Source organism: Oncorhynchus keta, chromosome 22 (assembly GCF_023373465.1).
Source record: "Oncorhynchus keta strain PuntledgeMale-10-30-2019 chromosome 22, Oket_V2, whole genome shotgun sequence".
Taxonomy (NCBI): domain Eukaryota; kingdom Metazoa; phylum Chordata; class Actinopteri; order Salmoniformes; family Salmonidae; genus Oncorhynchus; species Oncorhynchus keta.
Window position 1 is genome coordinate 26,504,209 of NC_068442.1, and position 22,024 is coordinate 26,526,232.

The 22,024-nt window shown below is 42.6% G+C and overlaps 1 long non-coding RNA gene across 1 annotated transcript in view; it reads left to right on the forward strand.

Moving 5' to 3' along the window:
* The window catches only part of LOC118401236 (uncharacterized), an 89,393-nt gene extending 75,019 nt beyond the window's left edge, over positions 1-14,374 (forward strand). Inside the window, exons 2-4 of the long non-coding RNA XR_004829209.2 lie at positions 12,613-12,684; positions 12,869-12,925; positions 14,067-14,374. This is a non-coding gene — a long non-coding RNA (uncharacterized LOC118401236). The remainder of the gene's footprint in view (positions 1-12,612; positions 12,685-12,868; positions 12,926-14,066) is intronic.
* Positions 14,375-22,024: the final 7,650 nt, after the last annotated feature.

A 22,024-nucleotide genomic window follows, 5' to 3' on the forward strand; every position in this document is an offset into this window, starting at 1 on the left:
ATCATGGCCTGCCTCATGTACTCTACAGTGTGGTGAGGAACCCTTTCACAGTCCTACTTTAGTCACGCTCACTCATGGGCATCCGTGTTTTCTCCCATAGGAACCCATTAATATCCTTTACGTACTGTATGCAAGAGCTCGCTGGATTGTGCATCATACTCACTGAGGGACTTGACACACTTGTTTTGTAGAACTAATGCTTGTTTTGTAGAACTAACGCTTGTGTACAGTTTGCTCATGTCTATCGTAGAAGTGATTTCCATTTTGAAACACCTACTCAATGTGAAAGTGTTCATATTGAAAGTCACACTAAGTTTGGTGAGAGCATGAAGGGTTATAGAATGAAGGCAAAATGGCAGGGATACCTCATTTGAAGTGTGGGCTTGATTTTCCTAAATGTTAAAGAATCTATAACTTGATGAAAATATTAGATCTTGTTTGCTCCTATCACCTATTCATTTGCTGATTGTTGAAGTGTGCACTGGCTTGTCGGCTGTAGCTGTTAGCTTTACCTGAAACCATGCATCTTGTACAGTACTTCAGAATTATCCCTATATGTTTAGCTAGTTGGATACTCCCTAAGTGGTGATTTTCTCTCACTAGTTTCATGGCACATTGAGTCTCCATCTATTTGATTTGGAGTCACATAATCAGTTCTAACATAGAACCCTCTTCATATAAAGTACTAAAGAGCACAGATGATCAGAGTTTGAGCTAACGACTGTTAATCAACAAGAACTTTACAGTGACTTGAACATTTTAGATTTTCATAGCATGAGGTTAATCATTTTGTGATTTTAATAATTGTTCTTTCTTTTTTTAAAGTATTGTTATATTAATTTATTTGACATCATCATGATATGTTGAATCCCCCACCACACACTTTATTAAGCAACATGTTTGAAACTGAAGTTTTCTGAAATACTTAATCCTATAATTGTTGTCTCTGTTTTATGGAAATACTATGTTTTAATAGGTTTTTGAAGGGATATGAAATTCTGAGTGTCTGCATGCCCCCAATGAAAAGCCTTCTCTCCAGAGATGCTTTAATTTCACCTATGAAATTATCATTTTAAAAAGAAAGGGACATATTGCACTTATTCCAATCTAACTTTGTTCCCCAAACTGGAAGATTGGATTTTCTTTATTAAATTATCCTTCTTGTTCACACACTCAAGGAGGACATTGGCTCAAGGCATGGAGAAAAATGTGTCTGGGTTTTGGGATGTAAGGTTGGCATAATGCTGGTTTGTGAAGAGAATGAAATGTTTTGTTCTGGTGGTGCCCTTTTTCAAGAAAGGGTCCATTTGGACTCCCTTTTTTTAACTGGCCTTCCTTGCTTTCTTCTGTGCTCCTCTGTGTTGTGCCAGCATCAGCCCTGAGAAGGCTTTGATGTGGCCCCGCTGGGCCGCCGCCCCCCTGTGCCCTGATTGGTGGATGGCAGGCGGGGCTAGCGGGGCAATGTGGGAGTGGATGGGGGATGAAAGCATGCGGGGCAGCAATGGGGCACCTGCACACAGAGCCTGGCCTGTGTGGCTGCTTCATCTTCAACTGCTTCCCCGACCGCCGGCTGAACTCCTGTGTCAGCGACCATCACGCGGTTGCTGTGACCTCTCCCTCTCTCCCTGCCTCTCCCTCTCTACTTACTCACTCACTCAATCTCTCTTCCTCTGCCCCCTCTCTTTCTCTCTCTCTCCCTCGCTTTCCATATCAATGTATTATGAGTGCAGAGTTGTCAGTTGACAGGTGTAGTGTGTGCTGTGTAATGTGCAGCTGAAATATGTGAGGTGAAATAATATGTTGCAAGAATATTGATGTCTCTGCCTCTGGAATTTAACTGGTCTTTGTACAAGAGATCCCAGCATGTGCTCAGAACTGTTCAATGTTATAAAGCATTTATATTCTTATGTTGGCTCTTCATACTAACGTCAGTTAGTATGAAGGGTAGTCTACCCTAGTGGTTAGAGCGTTGGACTAGTAACTGGAAGGTTGCAAGTTCAAATCCCCGAGCTGACAAGGTATAAATCTGTCGTTCTGCCCCTGAACAGGCAGTTTACCCACTGTTCCTAGGCCGTCATTGAAAATAAGAATTTGTTCTTAACTGACTTGCCTAGTAAAATAAAGGTAAAATTAAAAATTAAAAAATAATATTATAGAAATGCAGAAATTGGTTTCACTGTGAGGGTGTGGTAAGGAAAATTTAACTGAAAATTAAAAAATTTTGGCATAATAAGTCAATATCCATTTAATGTGAAGCAGATGAACATTACCCAACATCTGTCAAGTTTCAACTGTAGGGCTGATTTGCCAGCTCTTGAGCTCCGTGGGAATTTGATTAACCATAAAATGGTACATTATGTCACCCCTATTAGGGCCATTTAGTATTGCCAGAAGGTCCGATCAAAAAAGACAGTTTTTTCAGTTTTATTGAGATGTCTCAGGAATAAGGATACTGTTTCAGTACAGCTGTATGCCAAGAAGGCACAATCAACTACAATGAACTCCTCTGTGCCATCACATTTAAAGTCATTTAACTGTCCAAAAGAATATGTGGTGTGTATTCTTTAAAAAAAAAAATGTATAAAAGGAATGCTGGCCCATGTTGCTAGTTCATAATATCAAATAAAGGATGTTTAGTTTGAGTAAAATGATTATCAATTCATTTGGGTTCATCATGTACAGTTGAAGTCGGAAGTTTACCTATGCTTAGGTTGGAGTCATTAAAACTCATTTTTCAACCACTCCACAAATGTATTTTTAATAAACTATAGTTTTGGCAAGTCGGTTAGGACATCTACTTTGTGCATGACACAAGTAATTTTTCCAACAATTGTTTACAGACTGATTATTTAACTTATAATTCACTGTATCACAATTCCAGTGGGTCAGAAGTTTACATACACTAAGTTGACTGTGCCTTTAAACAGCTTGGAAAATTCCAGAAAATTATGTCATGGTTTTAAAAGCTTCTGATAGACTAATTGACATCATTTGAGTCAATTGGAGGTGTACCTGTGGATATATTTCAAGGCCTACCTTCAAACTCAGTGCCTCCTTGCTTGACATCATGGACAAATCAAAATAAATCAGCTAAAGACCTCAGAAAACAAATGTAGACCTCCACAAGTCTGGTTCATCCATGGTAGCAATTTCCAAATGCCTGAAGGTACCACGTTCATCTGTACAAACAATAGTATGCAAGTATAAACACCATGGGACCACGCAGCCGTCATACCGCTCAGGAAGGAGACGCGTTCTGTCTCCTAGAGATGAATGCACTTTGGTTTGAAAAGTGCAAATCAAACAGCAAAGGACTTTGTGATTATGCTGGAGGAAATGAGTACAAAAGTATCTATATCCACAGTAAAATGACTTGACCAGTTTGCAACTGCACATGGGGACAACAATCATACTTTTTGGAGAAATGTCCTCTGGTCTGATGAAACAAAAATAGAATGGTTTTGCCATAATGACAATAGTTATGTTTGGAGGAAAAAGGGGGAGGCTTGCAAGCTGAAGAACACCATCCCAACCGTGAAGCACGGGGATGGCAGCATCATGTTGTGGGGGTTCTTTGCTGCAGGAGGGACTGGTGTACTTCACAAAATAGATGGCATCATGAGGCAGGAAAATTATGTGGATATGTTGAAGCAAAATCTCAAGACATCCGTCAGGAAGTTAGAGCTTGGTCGCAAATGGGTCTTCCAAATAGACAATGACCCCAGGCATACTTCCAAAGTTGTGACAAAATGGCTTAAGCCTTAAGGACAACAAAGTTAAGGTATTGGAGTGGCCATCACAAAGCCCTGACCTCAATCCTATAGAACATTCGTGGGCAGAACTGAAAAGCGTGTGAGAGCAAGGAGGCCTACACACCTGACTCAGTTACACCAGCTCTGTCATGGGGAATGGGCCAAAGTTCACCCAACTTATTGTGGGCAGCTTGTGGAAGGCTACCCGAAACGTTTGACCCAAGTTAAACAATTTAAAAGCAATGCTATCAAATACTAGTTGAGTGTATGTAAGCTTCTGACCCACTGGGAATGTGATGAAAAAAATTAAAGCTGAAATAAATCATTCTCTCAGCAATTATTCTGACATTTCACATTCTTAAAATAAAGTGTTGATTCTAACTGACCTAAGACAGGGAATTTTTACTAGGATTAAATGTCAGGAATTTTGTATAATTAACAGAGTTTAAATGTATTTGGCTAAGGTGTATGTAAACTTCCGACTTCAACTGTATACTGTATACAGTGTTTTGGGGGGTAAATGAAAACATGACTTACATTTTAAGGCTAGACATTTTTGTTAATGTTTTCCTTTTTTAGGCTCTCTGTTTTGGAGAGTTTGTGAGGAACCGACAAACTATTTATTTTTCCCACTTACAGAGGTACTGCTACACTAATACTTCAGAGGCTTGCGACAATGCATCATCTATTAGGCTGAAATGAAAGTTGTGTGTAGATTTACTGCTGTGTGTCCGTGTGTGGGGTTGTCCAAATAATGCACTGTATTTCCTGCTAGACCGGGTCATGACCGTTCTCGCATATGCTGCCGGTGTGCACCAATGCCCCAGGTTTCAGGGAACACTATATGATTAAGATCCCTCTGCTTTTTAGAGCTTTTTAGAGGACAGAGATCTTAGCTGACCCTGTGTAAATGCAGTTGTTGCAGAGATGACCTGCTTGTAAATGAGGGTCATGGTTCAGGTGCTAGAGGTCACAGGGGTTGGCCCTCTATGTGCATGAGGGTGCCTCTGTGCCTGCCTCCTCTTCGACCCCCTTTCGCTGAACGTGCATTCGATTGTGTTAGGGCCGATAACGTATGGAGCTCAGTGGCAACAGAGTCACCTCTGGGTGAGAGGTGACAGAGAGCAGGATCTCAGCCAATAAGACCTCAAAGAGCATCTGTCATATGTCACAGACCAAAGTGTGTGCTCAACAACCACAAAGACACATGGATATTGTATGGATGGACAGGTGTTACCTCACTATTGACTGGCACTGAGTTTTGTTTAACCTTTTAATACGTTCCATGTTACTTTGTTGTTTACTTTCATCCCACAAATCTTGGGAGATCTTTCAAACTCTCATTTATTCTGACGCTAAAGTTTCAACTTAGAAATCTCCATGTCATGTATCTAGTGTTTAATTATTATACCTACCTACCTGTCCAGACATACAGTAGGAATAGCTTGAAGGAATTGCCAAAGGAAGTGTGAAAGTGCTGCGCTTCTGGCCGTGCAAGAGAATTTCAGAGCAAAGCGTCAGGACTCACAGCACTTAGGCCCAGTCCCAAAGGCCGTGACTGGCGCAGCGTGGCCCACATTAGCTCAGCCACAGCTCTCTGAAATGGACTCGCCTGAGCGGAATGAAGCACATAAGGCACCATGCACACCATGCCAAGGGCTTTATCAGGCACAGATCAATGAGCGCCTGCATTCTCTCAGAGCGCCCAAGTCGCAAGGGCAAATACAGTATCTTGGGGGGTGGTGGGAGTCATTGATAGGCTTAGTGTGTGTGTGTGTGTGTGTGTGTGTGTGTGTGTGTGTGTGTGTGTGTGTGTGTGTGTGTGTGTGTGTGTGTGTGTGTGTGTGTGTGTGTGTGTGTGTGTGTGTGTGTGTGTGTGTGTGTGTGTGTATCTATCGCCTGCTTTAATCAGGCTTTCCAAAAGCAAACACTGGCCCGTCAAGTGAAGCGTTTCAGGCGGCAAGGCCTTTCAGCCAGGACAAAAGGTGGGAGAAGCTGTGGGACTGCACGGCCCAGCCCTCTCATTCGCTGAATGCTCCTCAGTTCTCCAGTGGAGCTCAAAAGGCCTTTGCCCTTCCAGCTGTAAAATTGGTTGACAGGGAGCCTCTAAAGCCCCCCACTCATAGATGAGTCCACACAAACTGCAGCATTTACTCAGGCTGATTGAGTCCTGAAGCAACCAAGCTTTTCATCAGGATGATATTTCACCCAGGTAACGACTGAAAATTAAACATTACTTCAGTGGCTGTTTTGCCAAATGTTAAGATGATCATGATTAGAATCATAGTGGCATTTTAACTAAAGCAATCCACTGTTACATAGTTTATGATAATATAACAAAAATATATATACATTAGCGATGAATGATAAGCTTCCATTAAGTTTGGTAAAGATCGATTTGAAATAATCAGAGAAAATGAAATCACACTAATTGAGGAAATGTGTTTTCAGGACCAAAGATGAGTGATACACATTTCCATGGAAAACACATTGCAAACATATTGATTTCCATTTTTTATCAGTGCAGAATTAAAATATTTATCTCTGAAACCATAGGGATAGCCTATAAACAGAATGAAGAGGAAAGAAAAATCAATGGTAATGTCCAGTAATGTACAGTCTCTCAGCCTGTCATGATGGTGTCTATGTGAAAGCAAACACAACCGTTAGCATCTTGTTAGCATGTAGTTCCTAGAAGGCTTAGCCTATAATTCTGTGATTTTGAATCTGTGTGTGAAAATACACCAAAGTGCATCCTTTGGAAATTGACACTGTGACCAAAGATTACAACAAACGGACTGCTGATTAGAATAGGAGACAAACCATTTGCGAATGTATGAAATTGGTTAACGACAAGGTTGTGGCCGTGGGCTCCAGGACACTGAGCAGTACAGTCGAGGAAATCTGCAGTCGGCACAGAGCACCAACAGTCAGGTGCCTCACCATGTTGTTGACATGATTCCTAGGACTCTCCTTTCATCACGGCCGCTGCCACTCTCTGTCAGGAGGAGAGAGAAAGGATTGTAACTTTGGCCTATTGTTTAACAGCTCCCAAAGACAGAGGACACAGAAATGATTCTGAAGAGCAGGAGACACACGGTGGCAAATGACCTTTAACTGCACTTCCTTAGCTGAATCTCATCCAATTAGAGCACTGTATATTTTCTCTAATAGCGGCTGATGAGGCAGGGCGTATGAGCGAGCACGCCCGACTGGCGTTGCTATGCAGCGAGATGGCTGCTTAGCACCGGCGGAGCGCTAGGGAATAAGTGAGCAGAGAGCTTTAATTTGATAGGGTTAGAATCCTGCAGGCTCCAGGGTCGAGGGTCATCAGGAGCTCGTCTCACACTGAATATGAAGAAATCACAAGTAAATTGCTTACATCTGCTGCCGGTGGCTGGGAGGACTGTGATTGGTTCCCAGAGGTGTGCACCATCTCACGCAGGCAGCGGTGGGTGCCTTGGTGCAAGCAAGGCTTGTAATTGGAGTAATTCTGCATTAATAGATGTTAAAAAATCCTTGGAGCAGCTGGTTTGAAAAGCAGAGCCTTTATGAAATGCTTGTGGATCATGGGGTCGTTTTTTTACCCTTCTTCTTTAAATGTCTCTGCTATTATCACTACAGCCTCCTGCAAGTGCTCTCTCTCTCCCTCTCTCTCACTGATGGAGGCGATGATGGGTGCATGTGCAATATGTCAGACAGGAGAGCAGATAAATAAAGCAAACAAAACCGCCATGTGAAAATGACTATCCATCAACATTGTCCAAGGCCTGGAATGAAGAAAAACAGCTTGTAATATTACTGCTCATGAATAATGTTACTGGGGGTTAGAGTTCAAGATGCAGAAAATTGCACTCCCCACATTTTTCTTTTCCACGTATAGAATGTATACGTAGGTACCCAACCCAAACACCTCCTCTGTAATTGCTTACCCATTGAATGTGTTTTGTTTATGTTTGAAACTTTGATAGATACAGGCATGCATTTGGCGAGGAAGTAGTTACTTTGACATTTTTATTTGGATTCAATCACAATTAAGATATTTTGTGGAGCTAAAAATGTATTTTCTCTAGCCAATATAACACTCGCCGGGCGTTCGTATTTCTCATCGTAGCATTTAATTTGGGATTGTGTCCAACAGAAAATTAGACAGGCTGTGAATTATCACAAATGCTCTGGCAAATGACACTCCATTGGAAGGTCTTTGAAACCAATTATGTGTCTATTAAGAAACAGTCAATCAGTCAATGTGCAAATAGCCAACCCTCCAAGGGCTCAGTCATTGACAGGATGCTGTCAATAGCCCATTTGATATGATTTAACTGTGGAGGAACTAGCTGCTCACCTAAGGCTGTGTCTACACTTGACACTTACATGCGACTTCTGCCATCAGAATACAAAGATCGCATTGAAAAGACAGGTCTAGACACACGAAAGTCGCATTGTGGTCTGATGGTGTTCAGATCTGGCTGAACGCTTCAGGAGGAGGTCAGGGATGCATTGTGTACGGATTTCTCCTCAGTTTGATTTGAGTTTATTTTATTTTTCAGGGACAGTGCACATGAATCAACGTTTCAGTAAAACTGACAGTTTTAGCCAGCCGGCTAATTTTCAACCGCAGTCCCTGGGCAGGTTATTATTAGCCTGGACGCAGTCAGGCTACCGAAAGCGCATACAATGGGCGACGTCAGCACTCTGCCCACAAGTCTCCAGAAAACGTGTGTTTTGGGAGCGAGAGCCATCTTTTCATTATAACATTGGAGGAAATACGTTACTAGCTTGTGAGAAACATGTTTGTTGGCCGCATAAATGCTAGCCAGCTAACTGTTATTTAGAAAAATATGTTTTTGTTTGGCTAGAGTTATGGTAACCCGTTTGCAATCCTTTTAGCTTTGCTTGCTAGCTAGCTACAGAGGTTAGCAGGCTAGTTAGTAACAGTAGATAGCTCATGCTATCAAGTTGTTGTTGTGTTATTATAAGATTTAGCCTATTCCATTTAGCCTAAACAACAAAAGAAATGAGGAAATAATCTGGAGAATGGACATGGGATTGAATTGCTTCTCTCTCTCTCTCTCTCTCTCTCTCTCGCTCTCTCTCTCTCTCTCTGCCCTACAGCAGTCAAAGCAGCAGCAGTACATTTGACTAAACAAAAACGCAAATTGGATGTCTGGTGGACTAATTTGATTTCCGAAAAGCTGAAACTGAGACCCTGTTAGCTACCTCGAATGATGGACACTAATATTATGTTCTCACTTTGTAACTGCGGTTTTAGTGGGTATCCCTTCCCAATCAAAACAACTGCCTCCAAAACATTATTGCATTATGTTACCATTTTGAACCAAATGACTATGAACTGTCTCCGCTTCATCGGAAAAGTCCATGCACAAACACATTACAATTACTGCTGCTTGACTCCTGTTTCATAGAGTCCAACTGTCTGTGTCAGCTAACTCACCAACTCTAGATAATGGACTGTGTTGGAATATCATCCCTACCTGTCAAGTCCATTACTAAAGATTATTGACAGTGACATAGTTAGACATTTCTATACCATTTAAACTAGAAATCAAACTATTTCAACCAAGTCTAATTCTTCCCTCACAGTCATAAGTCATAAGTGACAGGTGCTATTTATGCATTTCACTATAATATGGTCTGTATTTTTGGTAAGCATTATTCTGCTGCAAAATCTGTCAACGGAGGCACGGAAATGAGAAAAGAAAAGAAGTCTGGATGCTTCATAAGAGTGCTGATGGATATTGGCTGCAGCTTTCACATCTTCTCCCTGTCAAGAACTCACTGGATTGTCAGCTAACATAGCCTCGAACGAATGACAATCCTGTAACAATACATCTGCCTTATTAACCAGTGAGCTGGTAACCTTTATTCCAGTTCTAACATAAACCAACTAGATGATCTAATATGGAAAGTACATTTGACCATTGGGCACACTGATAGTGTGATAGTGTGTTTTTAATACATTATTTTCATGACATACAATGCATGTGGTTTTCCTCAGCCACTCAGCCAGTGCTTTTAGGTAGATAAAGTACTGTATGTATTTTCAATATTCCAGTGCTCAGGAGACTCTTTACATCCAGTATATAGATCAGTGTACCTCAGAGCTAGCTGAAGACCTGACCATCCTCCATAATTACTATGACAGACTCACTTAGGCTGCTCTTCCATCCAGCTGCATTATCGACATGGATATATCTAAGCATCTTTGTGGTGGGGAGAGAGAGCCTTACAGACAGTCCACCACATAATGGCTGGATATGTGTGGAAAGGAAACTAACTTTTTATAATGACAGGTGAATAGTATCCCACTGGGAACGCTTTTAAGAAGGAAAGGGATTAGATAAATTAGTCACATACTCCAAAGTCAGGCGACCATTTTGACATTCCTTTGAAAACCTTTACAGTATCCAAAATGTATAAAAACAGGTTGGTGACAAAGCCCGAGATGATAGTACTCATCCAAAAAGGAACCGACTTCAAAATATCCTGTTCAACTGCACAAAAAAGGATGTTTGACCTAAACTTGTTTTCCTCCATCTGTCAAAGAATCTTCCCACTAAGCAGAAGGCACCATTACTTTGAATCCCACTTGATATACATTTTAATGTCTAAATGTTTCCCATAACCTTGTTGATTTACATGATTTGTTAGGGAAATAAATTCCTTAATAATTATAAGAGGAGGTATGTTTGGCTTGTGAATCAGTGGTTGGCTATTATGGTTGCAGCTCCAGCTGAGGCTGAGGTAGCTAGCTCAATAAGTCTGCTCTCCTCTTCAACGTTAGGCCATGGTAATGGGAATATCTGGAGGTCAATCAGGGTTACTCAGTCTTCCTCAACAGGAAATTGGCTTTTGGTGGGCTGTGTTCCCAAGGTAATGAGCAATGTGTATGTGTTTAATCTTAGCTAATATTGTTATAATAACTGAATTAATTATAAAAAAACAAGCAAATAGCTACATTCTAAAGACCACCAATGTGAGAGGGATCCGTAGATTCGGCATTAGCCTACTAGTTCTATCAGTACAGTGAAGCTTGGTTGTGAGGTAGTATAATTATGATCATTTGGAGAGCAGGGTCAGACAGTGCCTACGGTGATCAAATGTTACCGTGGATGTAGCTTGCTCAAATTTGATTTGATGTACCACAGAATGGGGGCCATGGTCTCTAAGGAACTAGAACACAACCTTAGTTTGCTGGGGTCAAAGGTCATGGTTACTTTGCAAAGCCCATCTTCACTATTTGTTATTCTTTAGGTTTATAAAATAAATAATCATTACTAGAGAGCAATTTATTGTAAATCATATCATTAATTAATCTTTCCTCCCACACACGTTTAACCAGTCCAGTTAAAATCTGTTTAATCATTTTGACCATTGCAAGGTCATCATTTCCCTAATATCTATTGTTAAGTAGTTAGGATTCTGAATCTAAATGTATTCTCCATATTGTATTCTCCTTATTGTATAACCAAATGCAACTGGTATGATTGGGTTGAGAGGGACAAATTGTCCTCTGCCAAGACGTTTTGCGACTGAGAGCAAAAGCTAATTCTGATCTTCCTAATAGCACAGCTCTGTTCAGAATCTCCATGATAAAGGTGAGCATAAAGAGAGAGGAGGTGAATAAATTGCAAAATGAAGAGCCTCTGTTTGCACGGCATAGTATTTTCTCCTGTATGTATATGAGGTGGAGCTGGACACCATGCAACTGTTTGGTGCAAGACGGTGTAAATACTTTATTCATATGATGCTAATTACACCCTGTCATTTTGATCACGTCATTCTCTTTGGAAAATTGCAATTAAGTTGGGAGAGATAAAACATGCCAACTGCTCTGCATTTCAAGGCTTGATTGGACTATCAGCTAGTCAGTATGCCGCTGTGGTTTTCATCACTGTTAATTGATCCTTTCTTTAATTAATCTGGAAAGGAAAGCCCATATCTCTATCCTGTCTGATGGTTTCCTCCCTCTGTCATAACATAATAAAGGCCCTATCCTACTCTGCCTTAGCCCCTCGCTCTAGCACTCTGCCAACTGGACTACAGTATGTATGGAACACCTGTCTAAAGGCAGGCACTGCTATATACACGCCCAACATCTGGGTCCATTAACAGTGCTTTACATGCAATCGCCTTAGTATGCCTTTAATAAGGATGCATGGGTTAGTGGTAAGCCAAGCTTCAGACCCCCGTTTGACGTCCAACTCCTCTCTATTTTCCCCTCTCTCTCTCACCATCAAATCCTGCTTCCTCTCATCTTCCTCACTGTATTTCTCAGCCCACTTGCTTCATGTCATAGAGGCACCAATGCCTTTTTATCTCAATCCTACTGCTACCTCCTGCATAGTTAACATTTTACTCAGATGGTGGTGCATAGTCCATCACTAGTACCATTATCATCTCAGACACAATCTTCATTCAAGAGTTAACTTATCAGCCTTAAGCAGTATGGCTTTCTTGAGGAAAAAGAGTTGCCCAAGATCTAGCCAACTTTAGTATCATTCATTCTATTCTTCACATCATAGTCCTCTGTTTAGGACATTCACGGCCATATAGTATTTGGAACAGCAGGTGACTAAAAGTTGGATATGGTACTTTATTTTTTCAGATTCATGGGTTTAAGACATGGGCATAAGACAAAGGCTTACCTGAGGCATTTTTCCAACTGGTTTCTTTGTTCAATGTAATTGCCTCAGTACTCTCAATTCAGGATTTTCACAGCTCTACTATGATTTTGACAGCGCTACCTGCTATAATGATTACTCGTAGGAGGTGTGAAACAAGGTCTTAACTCTTGGCTTTTTGCAATGAAAGTGTGGTTATTTTTTTGTGGTTGCAGTTAAACTTACAATAGGACCATAAAGCGTTTTCCCCAATCAGACTGGATGGGAGGCAGCTGAGAAATGAACATGTAAGTATCAGTTTCTGTCTAATTAAATACGGAGAAGAGTCTCAGACCTGCTTCTGCCTAGAGCTGGATCCTCAGCACTGCTGGGTATGCTGCTATTGGTTTTTGTGGTAGCACACTGCCACCTATAGCTCAAACCACAATACTCCTCATAACCACAAACCTTTGTCTGTCTGTCTACTTTCAGATTACTGGGGAGGTTAGGTAGTGACAGATACCTGATGCCAGTTTCATCAGTCAGCTGGTAAGATAAAACATTCTTTTTAAGATCACATACTTCTTTTGATGCTTCCTTCATCACTATTTGTACAACATACACCTGTAATAACACTAATCATCAGAACAGGGGATAATGCAACTTCACCTCCTTATCTGCTATGATATGAGAGTGAAATGTGTTTTCTTAGTGTGAGGTTTTGTGAAGCCACATTTGTTGTTTGCTCCTCCTGAGAACAAAGGAGAAGAAGAGGCAGCTGGAGGAGCAATTTTTGTCCATCAAGGGCTTTTGAGAGTTCAATTATTTATCTTGTGAAGTGTTCCAAGGATGTGGTCAGCTCATCAGGGTCATAATGCACACAGAGAGAGGACATGTGCATGAGGCAATAAGAAGAGGATGTTATTGTAGTTAGTGAAGAAAGGCAAACGAGTGTTTCCAGGTCCCCGATCCTCCCACGGTTCATGCAGTGGTTGTGAGGAAGTCTTGGACTCACCACCTACTGTATACATCTCAGCTGGTGAGCTGTGGCAAGACTTTAGTGGTCAACTCTCTGACTTTATTCAGCTGTTTAAGACATCAGTGAAAGACAGACAGACAGACAGACAGACAGACAGACAGACAGACAGACAGACAGACAGACAGACAGACAGACAGACAGACAGTATCACTGTACTAACATACCACAGCATGCTGTACACCCACTCATTTAGAGGATAGTCAATGTGAAAAGTATAATGAAATATTATTATTATTAGCTGTATAATTTGTTCTTTAGGCCTTTTTGCTCATGTTTGTAGATCAGTAGCAAAACACATTTCCCTTGCCAGGATTCTGAGAATTATGAAAACTAGCCTTTAGCTACCCTACTTTCACAATTCTCAAAGCACATCTGAAAAATTACAGTGAATTGTATAGCAGTGGTTATAATGTTATCTGTTTCAGAATCCATCACCAGACTGTTCACAGAAAATATCACCTTCAAATGTACAGTTAATGCTATCTATTGCTCTCAGTGAAATGGACTGGGAGACTTAAGAGAAGTGACTGATTTTACACTGAACTCAATAATCCATGAAGCCGGTTTTGCTTAAGTCATTGTGCCGTGCTGTGGGTATGTTAACACCATTAAATCACCTCAAATGTCTTATTGATTCAATCTTTTTCACAGGGGACGACAAGTGAATTGAATTCCCCCAAAGTGCCTGTCCATTTCCTGTCTGTGTGCGACGAGCAGCGAGGCTGCTGGGAGAAGCTCAGATTCACTCTGTCTTTCAATGCATTTTACACACTTACAAAACGTGACAGCACATATTTCAAATAAAAAGATTAGAAACTTAACTGATACATTTTTGTTGTTGCAATGCTCAAAATATAATATTTTAACCTTCAATGACTACAAAATAGTGCAGCACCAAGTGTGATTGAATATAGTATTATTGTATAAACACCATTCTTTCTTCAACCAATGCACTATACAATAGCTAATTAATTTTACCTCAAAGCGATGTATAATCTTTTCTCTCATCCAGAAAAAGTAGTATTAATCCTCTCTCTATTTTTGAGAGCAGGCAAAATACATGCAAATTCTGCTCCTCACTCAGCCACCCACCCACCCAGCTGCTGCCCCAGCCTTGGCCCAGCCTGTCAGTGGTACTCTATAGCACGGCTGCTCTTAGTATCCGTGACTCTGTGACCTGCTTTCCCGCTCTGCTGCGGCGACTCCTGCGTGAATAGCTGCTGGCGCCTCTCTGTGGCCTGTCTCCCAGATCAGGACACAGTCTGAACACATAGAATGGGCACCATTACCACGCACTGTGGATAGTCTTTGATTGTGTTATTTTACTATACGCTTCTTTATGTCTGCCTGTTTCTGCGCTGCTTGACAATGCCCTCCAGGTCAGGTATAAGACTAACAATAGGCGTCTCCTTCTATGTTCCTCAAAGACTCTGTATTGTTCCATTTGCATGCTTCATTCTCTCCCTGCTAACGTTCTGCATGAATAAGGAATATGAGAGAACACAGACAGAGATATAGGCCTTTAGATTTATTTTCAGAAAGACGTGCATCAAATGCATCCCTTTGACCATCATTTATACAAAGGACCGGCAAACAGGGATGGATGTAAGGAATGTGTGCAATGGGAATGAAACAAAAATTGGCCTCACAATGATGCAGGGGCAAAGCATGCAAGTTTTTGAAAGCCTATGTAAAAGTCTAGTCAGTTACCTCTAAATGCCTAATTAAATATGTCTGTAGCCATAATAACTGTGATAAGTTTCATGATGATGATATGATTGCAAGTCCCTTATGCACGAGCACTTATCATTTGTGTGGGAAAGCAGTCCACCATCCCAGTAGCCTACGGATGGAGTGAGGCAGGGTAGACTAGACTCTAGGCTGGGGAGCAATGATTCCCTCTGATTCCCTCTGCTTGCTACCTGCCTAATCCCTGAGTCTTTAAAATTGTGTTTGGAATAAACTCACTAAAGGGAATAGAGATTCAGAGAGCTGAAGGAAATTGAGAGCTCTTTAGGTTTGATTGACAGCTCTTCTCGGTAAGTGTCTCTTAGTAAGAGGCACCTGCCTCAGTCCTGGTGGAATCTGCATTCCAAAGCGAAGCGCAAAGGCGCTGTCTTAATTATCCCCCGAAAAAAAGAAACACAATTAACAGTAAAGTGTTTAGGGTAGACAGATTATTAACTGGGGTCTATTCAGAGGAGACAGACGCTGGGCTCTTCTGGGATACGGACATGTCCGTCAGCATGGGATGGGATTGCCAACCAATCCAATTAAATCTCAAATCTTTCAGCCGGTCAGCACTAGCCAACGGTGTTCATCATCCAACAATGACATTCCTTTGGTTTTTCATTTAAATCCCAATGTGTTCTCAAGACAAAAGGGTTCTATTCAGTCCAAGATTGCGCAACAGCAATAGTTTGCATTGATAAAGCAATCCTTACAATACACTAAAACACATATGATTACATTATGTTTATCCAAGGTTAAGTATGAGTACAGTATTCATGAAGGTTGTCTGCATAAGGTTCAGTATGGCTGTGAGTGGCTGGTAAAGAAAGGATCCTGTAAGAGCCTGTATGTAGCCTGTATATTAGAAGCCCTGGTTCTCAGCCATCTACATGGGAGGTTGGTCACTCAGGGTCATGGACATGGGGATTCGGATTAAGACGTTGATGGATGTAACAAAGGAGATGGGGGCTGTGACAGAGGGAAGATGCCAGTGCTTTTCTACATGCACTTCACTGGAGAGCAGACCCTCCAGGCAGTGGCATGCCAGAGAAAGAAGGATTGCAATGAGCCAAAGAACTTTACTTCAGGAGAGGCAGACCAAATGAAAGTCTGGAGCTCTGGGTCTCCGGGTCAGCTAGCAGGTGGGAATGAGATGGAGAAGAGAGGAAAAAACAGGGTGGTGGAGCAGGAACGTCACATCTGGCCTGAATTAGGAAGGTAATACGTTGGGCCATGAAAAAGTGTTTGAGGATCTCGGAGGCAGATCTCCTTTCCTAAGTAACACCAGGTTAGTGTGTCAGCGGGGGCAGATGAGAGTGATTATAGCTGGTGTTTGAGGAGCAGGTGCCTCTTCTACTGCTGTGTCATACCCACTGCTGCTTAACTGAATGGAATGTCGTTAGTCTAACATTGCCATAGGATATCTACGCAGAGGATAGTTTCAGTTTTACATACTACTCAGTAGTTGCACTAGATCTTGTTCAGTATTTCTCATTTGGAGGTACTTCATCAGATGTGCTATATCATGTTGAAGAAAACAATGGCTGTGGTGAATGTTGAACTTGACCAGTGCACTGTGGTGGAAAAGCAGAGTGTACCATTTAATCATAGTAAGTGGATTACCTCACCTCACATTACCTCACCTCACATTACCTCACCTCACATTACCTCATCCTCACATTACCTCATCCTCACATTACCTCACCTCACATTACCTCGCCTCACATTACCTCACCTCACATTACCTCATCCTCTAATTTGTGAACACATTATTTAAAGATATCACAATATAAAACCCCTTGGCCAGCTGATTTAACATCCCCTGACCGCCCACTGTCAACTATTAACAGGGAGATACATTCAGTGACAAAATCCTTGGAGAAGCCAAGAGTAACAACAGCGTCTCCTAATCGTCTCATAATTCCCCCTATGGCTCGATCACATTCAATGTCTCACACGGCTTCTTTCCCCCTGCTACCATAGCAGGGACTGACATTTTGGAGAATTGATTCATCGCTACATTAAGTAATGTAGTAATCAATTACTCAAACAATTTTTTTTTTTTTTTTTTTTTGGGGGGGGGGGGGATAAGCATATTAAAGAGGCATTAATGTCACTATTGGAGGAATAAAATGGTTTGGTTGCAATGTGAGCTGTATCTGACTGGGAGCTCTTGGAGCCCCTGCTCAGTTGGTAACCCGGGCAGCACAGTGAAGTGGAAGGTCTCTTTTTCACGCTACCATTTCTATCCCATTTCATCGAATCCCCCACTATTGTTATCACATCTTCAAAACAATTCAGTGCTGAGGTTACCCAGTAAGTGAGCCTGCATCTGCTCTCACCGGCGAGTGGGATGAGCAGCTGTGGACAAAGAAGACAGTGTGAGGATCACAGTGTAGGAGTAACTCAGAGATGAAAGGCGGAGACAATGCTATAACACACTTTTACAGAATACAGTGTTGAACTGGAACACAGCTTTGTTATTCAAGGTTTTCGACGGGATATTGGTCACAAAAAATATGGTTTCATTGTTGTTGTACACTATTATACTACAAGGTAGTTATGAAGTAGCTTCAGGACTATTATAACAGAATTGAAACACAAATATGCCTTTGTTATATTATCTATACATTTATTGGCACTTTTTACCCCTTTTTTCTCCCCAATTTCGTGATATCCATTTGGTAGTTAGTCTTTTCACATCACTGCAAGGACTCCCGTACGGACTCAGGAGAGGCGAAGGTCGAGAGCCATGCGTCCTCCGAAACATGACCCCGACAAGCCGCCCTGCTTCTTGACACACTGCTCACTTAACCTGGAAGTCAGCCACAAGGAGTCGCCCTAACCCGGAAGTCAGCCGCACCAATATGTCGGAGGAAACACCGCATGCACCCGGCCGCCACAAGGAGTCGCCCTAACTCGGAAGTCAGCCGCACCAATGTGTCGGAGGAAACACCGCATGCGCCCGGCCGCCACAAGGAATCGCCCTAACCCGGAAGTCAGCCGCACCAATATGTCGGAGGAAACACCGCATGCACTCGGCCGCCACAAGGAGTCGCCCTAACCCGGAAGTCAGCCGCACCAATGTGTCGGAGGAAACACCGCATGCGCCCGGCCGCCACAAGGAATCGCCCTAACCCGGAAGTCAGCCGCACCAATGTGTCGGAGGAAACACCGCATGCGCCCGGCCGCCACAAGGAGTCGCCCTAACCCGGACGTCAGCCGCACCAATGTGTCGGAGGAAACACCGCATGCGCCCGGCCGCCACAAGGAGTCGCCCTAACCCAGACGTCAGCCGCACCAATGTGTCGTAGGAAACACCGCATGCGCCCGGCCGCCACAAGGAGTCGCCCTAACCCAGACGTCAGCCGCACCAATGTGTCGGAGGAAACACCGCATGCGCCCGGCCGCCACAAGGAGTCGCCCTAACCCGGACGTCAGCCGCACCAATGTGTCGGAGGAAACACCGCATGCGCCCGGCCGCCACAAGGAGTCGCCCTAACCCGGACGTCAGCCGCACCGATGTGTCGGAGGAAACACCGCATGCGCCCGGCCGCCACAAGGAGTCGCCCTAACCCGGACGTCAGCCGCACCGATGTGTCGGAGGAAACACCGCATGCGCCCGGCCGCCACAAGGAGTCGCCCTAACCCGGACGACGGGTTCACCTTAAGTTTTTTAATGAGAACTGTATGGTCTCCAGAGCTATACCTGAAACCTAGCCCAAAGACACAGAGATGGAACCGAAATCTGATTTTTTTAAATAATAATAATTGTTTGTATTATTGGCCCACCCAACACCCATTCTCTATGAAGGACAAAGGTAACTTTGTTTTACATTTTCCTTTTTTCCCCCAGCTATTTTGTTACATATACATTTCAAATACATGGTACTTTTATACACCGTATTAAATGTCAGAAATACACTTTGATATACATTAAATGGTACTCAGCCTTACAGTATCTGATATACATGATATTTAGTGTTTACATATTACAGATCATGAGCTTTAATCACCTCCTCAGATACTCTTAGCCCATCTCACCTATCTCCGCAGACCACCCTCTCTTGATTTCCATGTCCCACATATTTTTCAACTGTGCTGTGATGTTTTACATGAATTCTGAACCTTTCTGATCTCATAGTATCCACAGATTGTAAATGAAAGATTACCATTTTTGCTAAGCGTATTATTACTGTATATTGTTAAATTGATTGACTATGGCTTTCCAAATCCAACAACATTTGTGTTTGAACAGCTTTTTAGGCTTGCCTCGAGTACATTGTACACCCTTGTGGTTTAACAGGACATAATAATTATACTTATCTAGTAATGGTTGGTGCAATAGTATTGGACCAGTTTAGTACCTATGCATCCTCATCAGTCCATAAGGATATTTATAAACTGGGTGGTTCGAGCCCTGAATGTTGATTGGCCGAAAGCAGTGGTTTACAATATCAGATCATATACCACGGGTATGACAAAAATGTATTTTTACCGCTCTAATTATGTTGGTAACCAGTTTATAATAGCAATAAGGTACCTCTGGGGTTTGTGGTATATTGCCAATATTCCACGGCTAAGGGCTATATCCAGACACTCCCCGTTGCATCATGCTTAAGAACAGCCCTTAACCATGGTATGTTGTCCATATACCACACCCACTCGGGCCTTTTTTCTTAAATAGTTCATTACAGATATGAAAATATAATATTGTTGAATATTGAATTATGAAGCATTATGCATAATTTCCCCCATAGCCACCATATCAACATGTATTATTTGTGTCCACACAACAAAATTCAACAATACACAAACTGGGTTCACATAACTTTTGCTGTGTACTATACCCCAGTTACCCACACTCATTGGGTGATGATGGGGCGCCGGTTGGCCGCAGCTCTGTAATTATTTACAAAGAACAATAAACAAAAGACTGACCAAATCAATAAATCAGTAGATCTCTGGATATTTGAGAGGCAGCATTATTTCTTTATTTATTTGGGTGTTTTATTTGTTTTCGTCTCTCCAAGGCAGGAGCAGGAATCCCAAATTATCCAAGGGGTTAGGGGGTGCGGTGCCCCTGAGCCCCTAGCCCCATAGCGGAGGTAACATATTCAATGGCCTGGGGCGAGTGGTGGAGAGAAGCAGCCCTGCTGCATACTGATGGTAGGGAGAGGAGGCAGTAATTGGAGCTACAGAGGAGAGGGGAGAAGAGGGCAAGCACTGGGAGATGATGGCTTTGTTTTCTCTCTCTGTCTGTCTGTGCTGCTCAAACTCCTCCCCCCATACCTCTCCCTCTCACGCTCACACTCACTTACTGCAGATAGGGAGGAATATAAAAGAGATAGTTGCTAATTGGTTCTCTCCTGCTGCATGCTTAAAGATCCATAGGCATTCAGGGGATTTCTAGGGGTTGTATGTCTATTAAAACTTGCAAATGACATATACAGTACTTTGTGTATGGTAATTCAAGAATTACATAAACGTATAATGTATTGTTATAGTGCACAGTGGCATGTGTGAAAGACTGGTAGTGAAGTTATTAATTAATCTACAGCGCTTTCAGAAAGTATTCACACCCCTTTACTTTTTCCACATTTTGTGTTACAGACTGAGTGAAAAAATAATATGTTTTTTTCACTGGCCTAAACACAATACCCCATAATGTCAAAGTGGAAATATGTTTTTCAAAATTTTTACAAATTAATAAAACATTTAAAGCTGAAAAGTCTTGAGTCAATAAGTATTCAACCCCTTCGTTATTGTCATGACTGCTCCCACACTTCCCCCCTGGCGCTCGAGGGCGCCAGGCTCCCCTGCATTGCGTCCTCCTGTCATCATCATTACCCACACCTACCTTCCCCCCGTCACGTGCATCAGCGATTATTGGACTCCCCTGGACTCAATCACCTCTGTCATTACCTTCCCTATATCTGTCTGGCTCCCCGCTCTGTTCTCTGCTTCTGCATTAATGTTCGTATGTCTTTGTATAACCGTGTGTTCCGCATTAAATGTTCAACTTTATTCAAGCCATCATACGAAGCATCTGGGAGTGCTGACGTTCCGGTTGTGGGTGACGTCGGGTCCGGGGTCCGGGGCCCGACACCTATGGAACCGGGGGTGCCTAAGCCAGCTCGTCGGGCTGTCATGCCCTAGCTGGCTCGAGAGGTTTCTCGCCTCCGCCGGATCGACAGGCCTTCATGCCTCAGTCGGCACGCCAGGCTCTCACACCTCTGCCGGTTCGGCGGGGTTTCACACCCAGCGCCTGTGCCTCGGCCGGCCCGTAAGTTGGGTGCTCCTGTGGGGGTGGTACTGTCACACCTGCCTTCTCCCCATCATGCGCATCAGCTATTATTGGGCTCACCTGGACTCAATCACCTCTGTCATTACCTTCCCTATATCTGTCGGGTTCCTCGCTCTGTTCCCTGCTTCAGCATTAATGTTTGTATATCCTTGTATACCCGTGTGCTGATGCTTTTCTTGTCCTGTTACCTGTCTGTTCCGCATTAAATGTTCAACTCCCCGTACCTGCTTCTCATCTTCTCATCTCTGGCGTCGGCCCTTACAGTTATGGCAAGACTAAATAAGTTCAGGAGTATAAATGTGCTTATCAAGTCACATAATAAGTTGCATGGACTCACTCTATGTGTAATAATAGTGTTTAACATGATTTGTGAATGACTACCTCAATTATCTGTAAGGTCCCTCAGTCTAGCAGTGATTTTCATTCACAGATTCAACCACAAAGACCAGGGAGATTTTCCAATTGGTAGACTGCAAAAATATATATAATAAAAAGCCGACATATCCGTTTGAGCATTAATTACACTTTGGATGGTGTATCAAAACACCCAATCACTACAACTCAGTTGCTG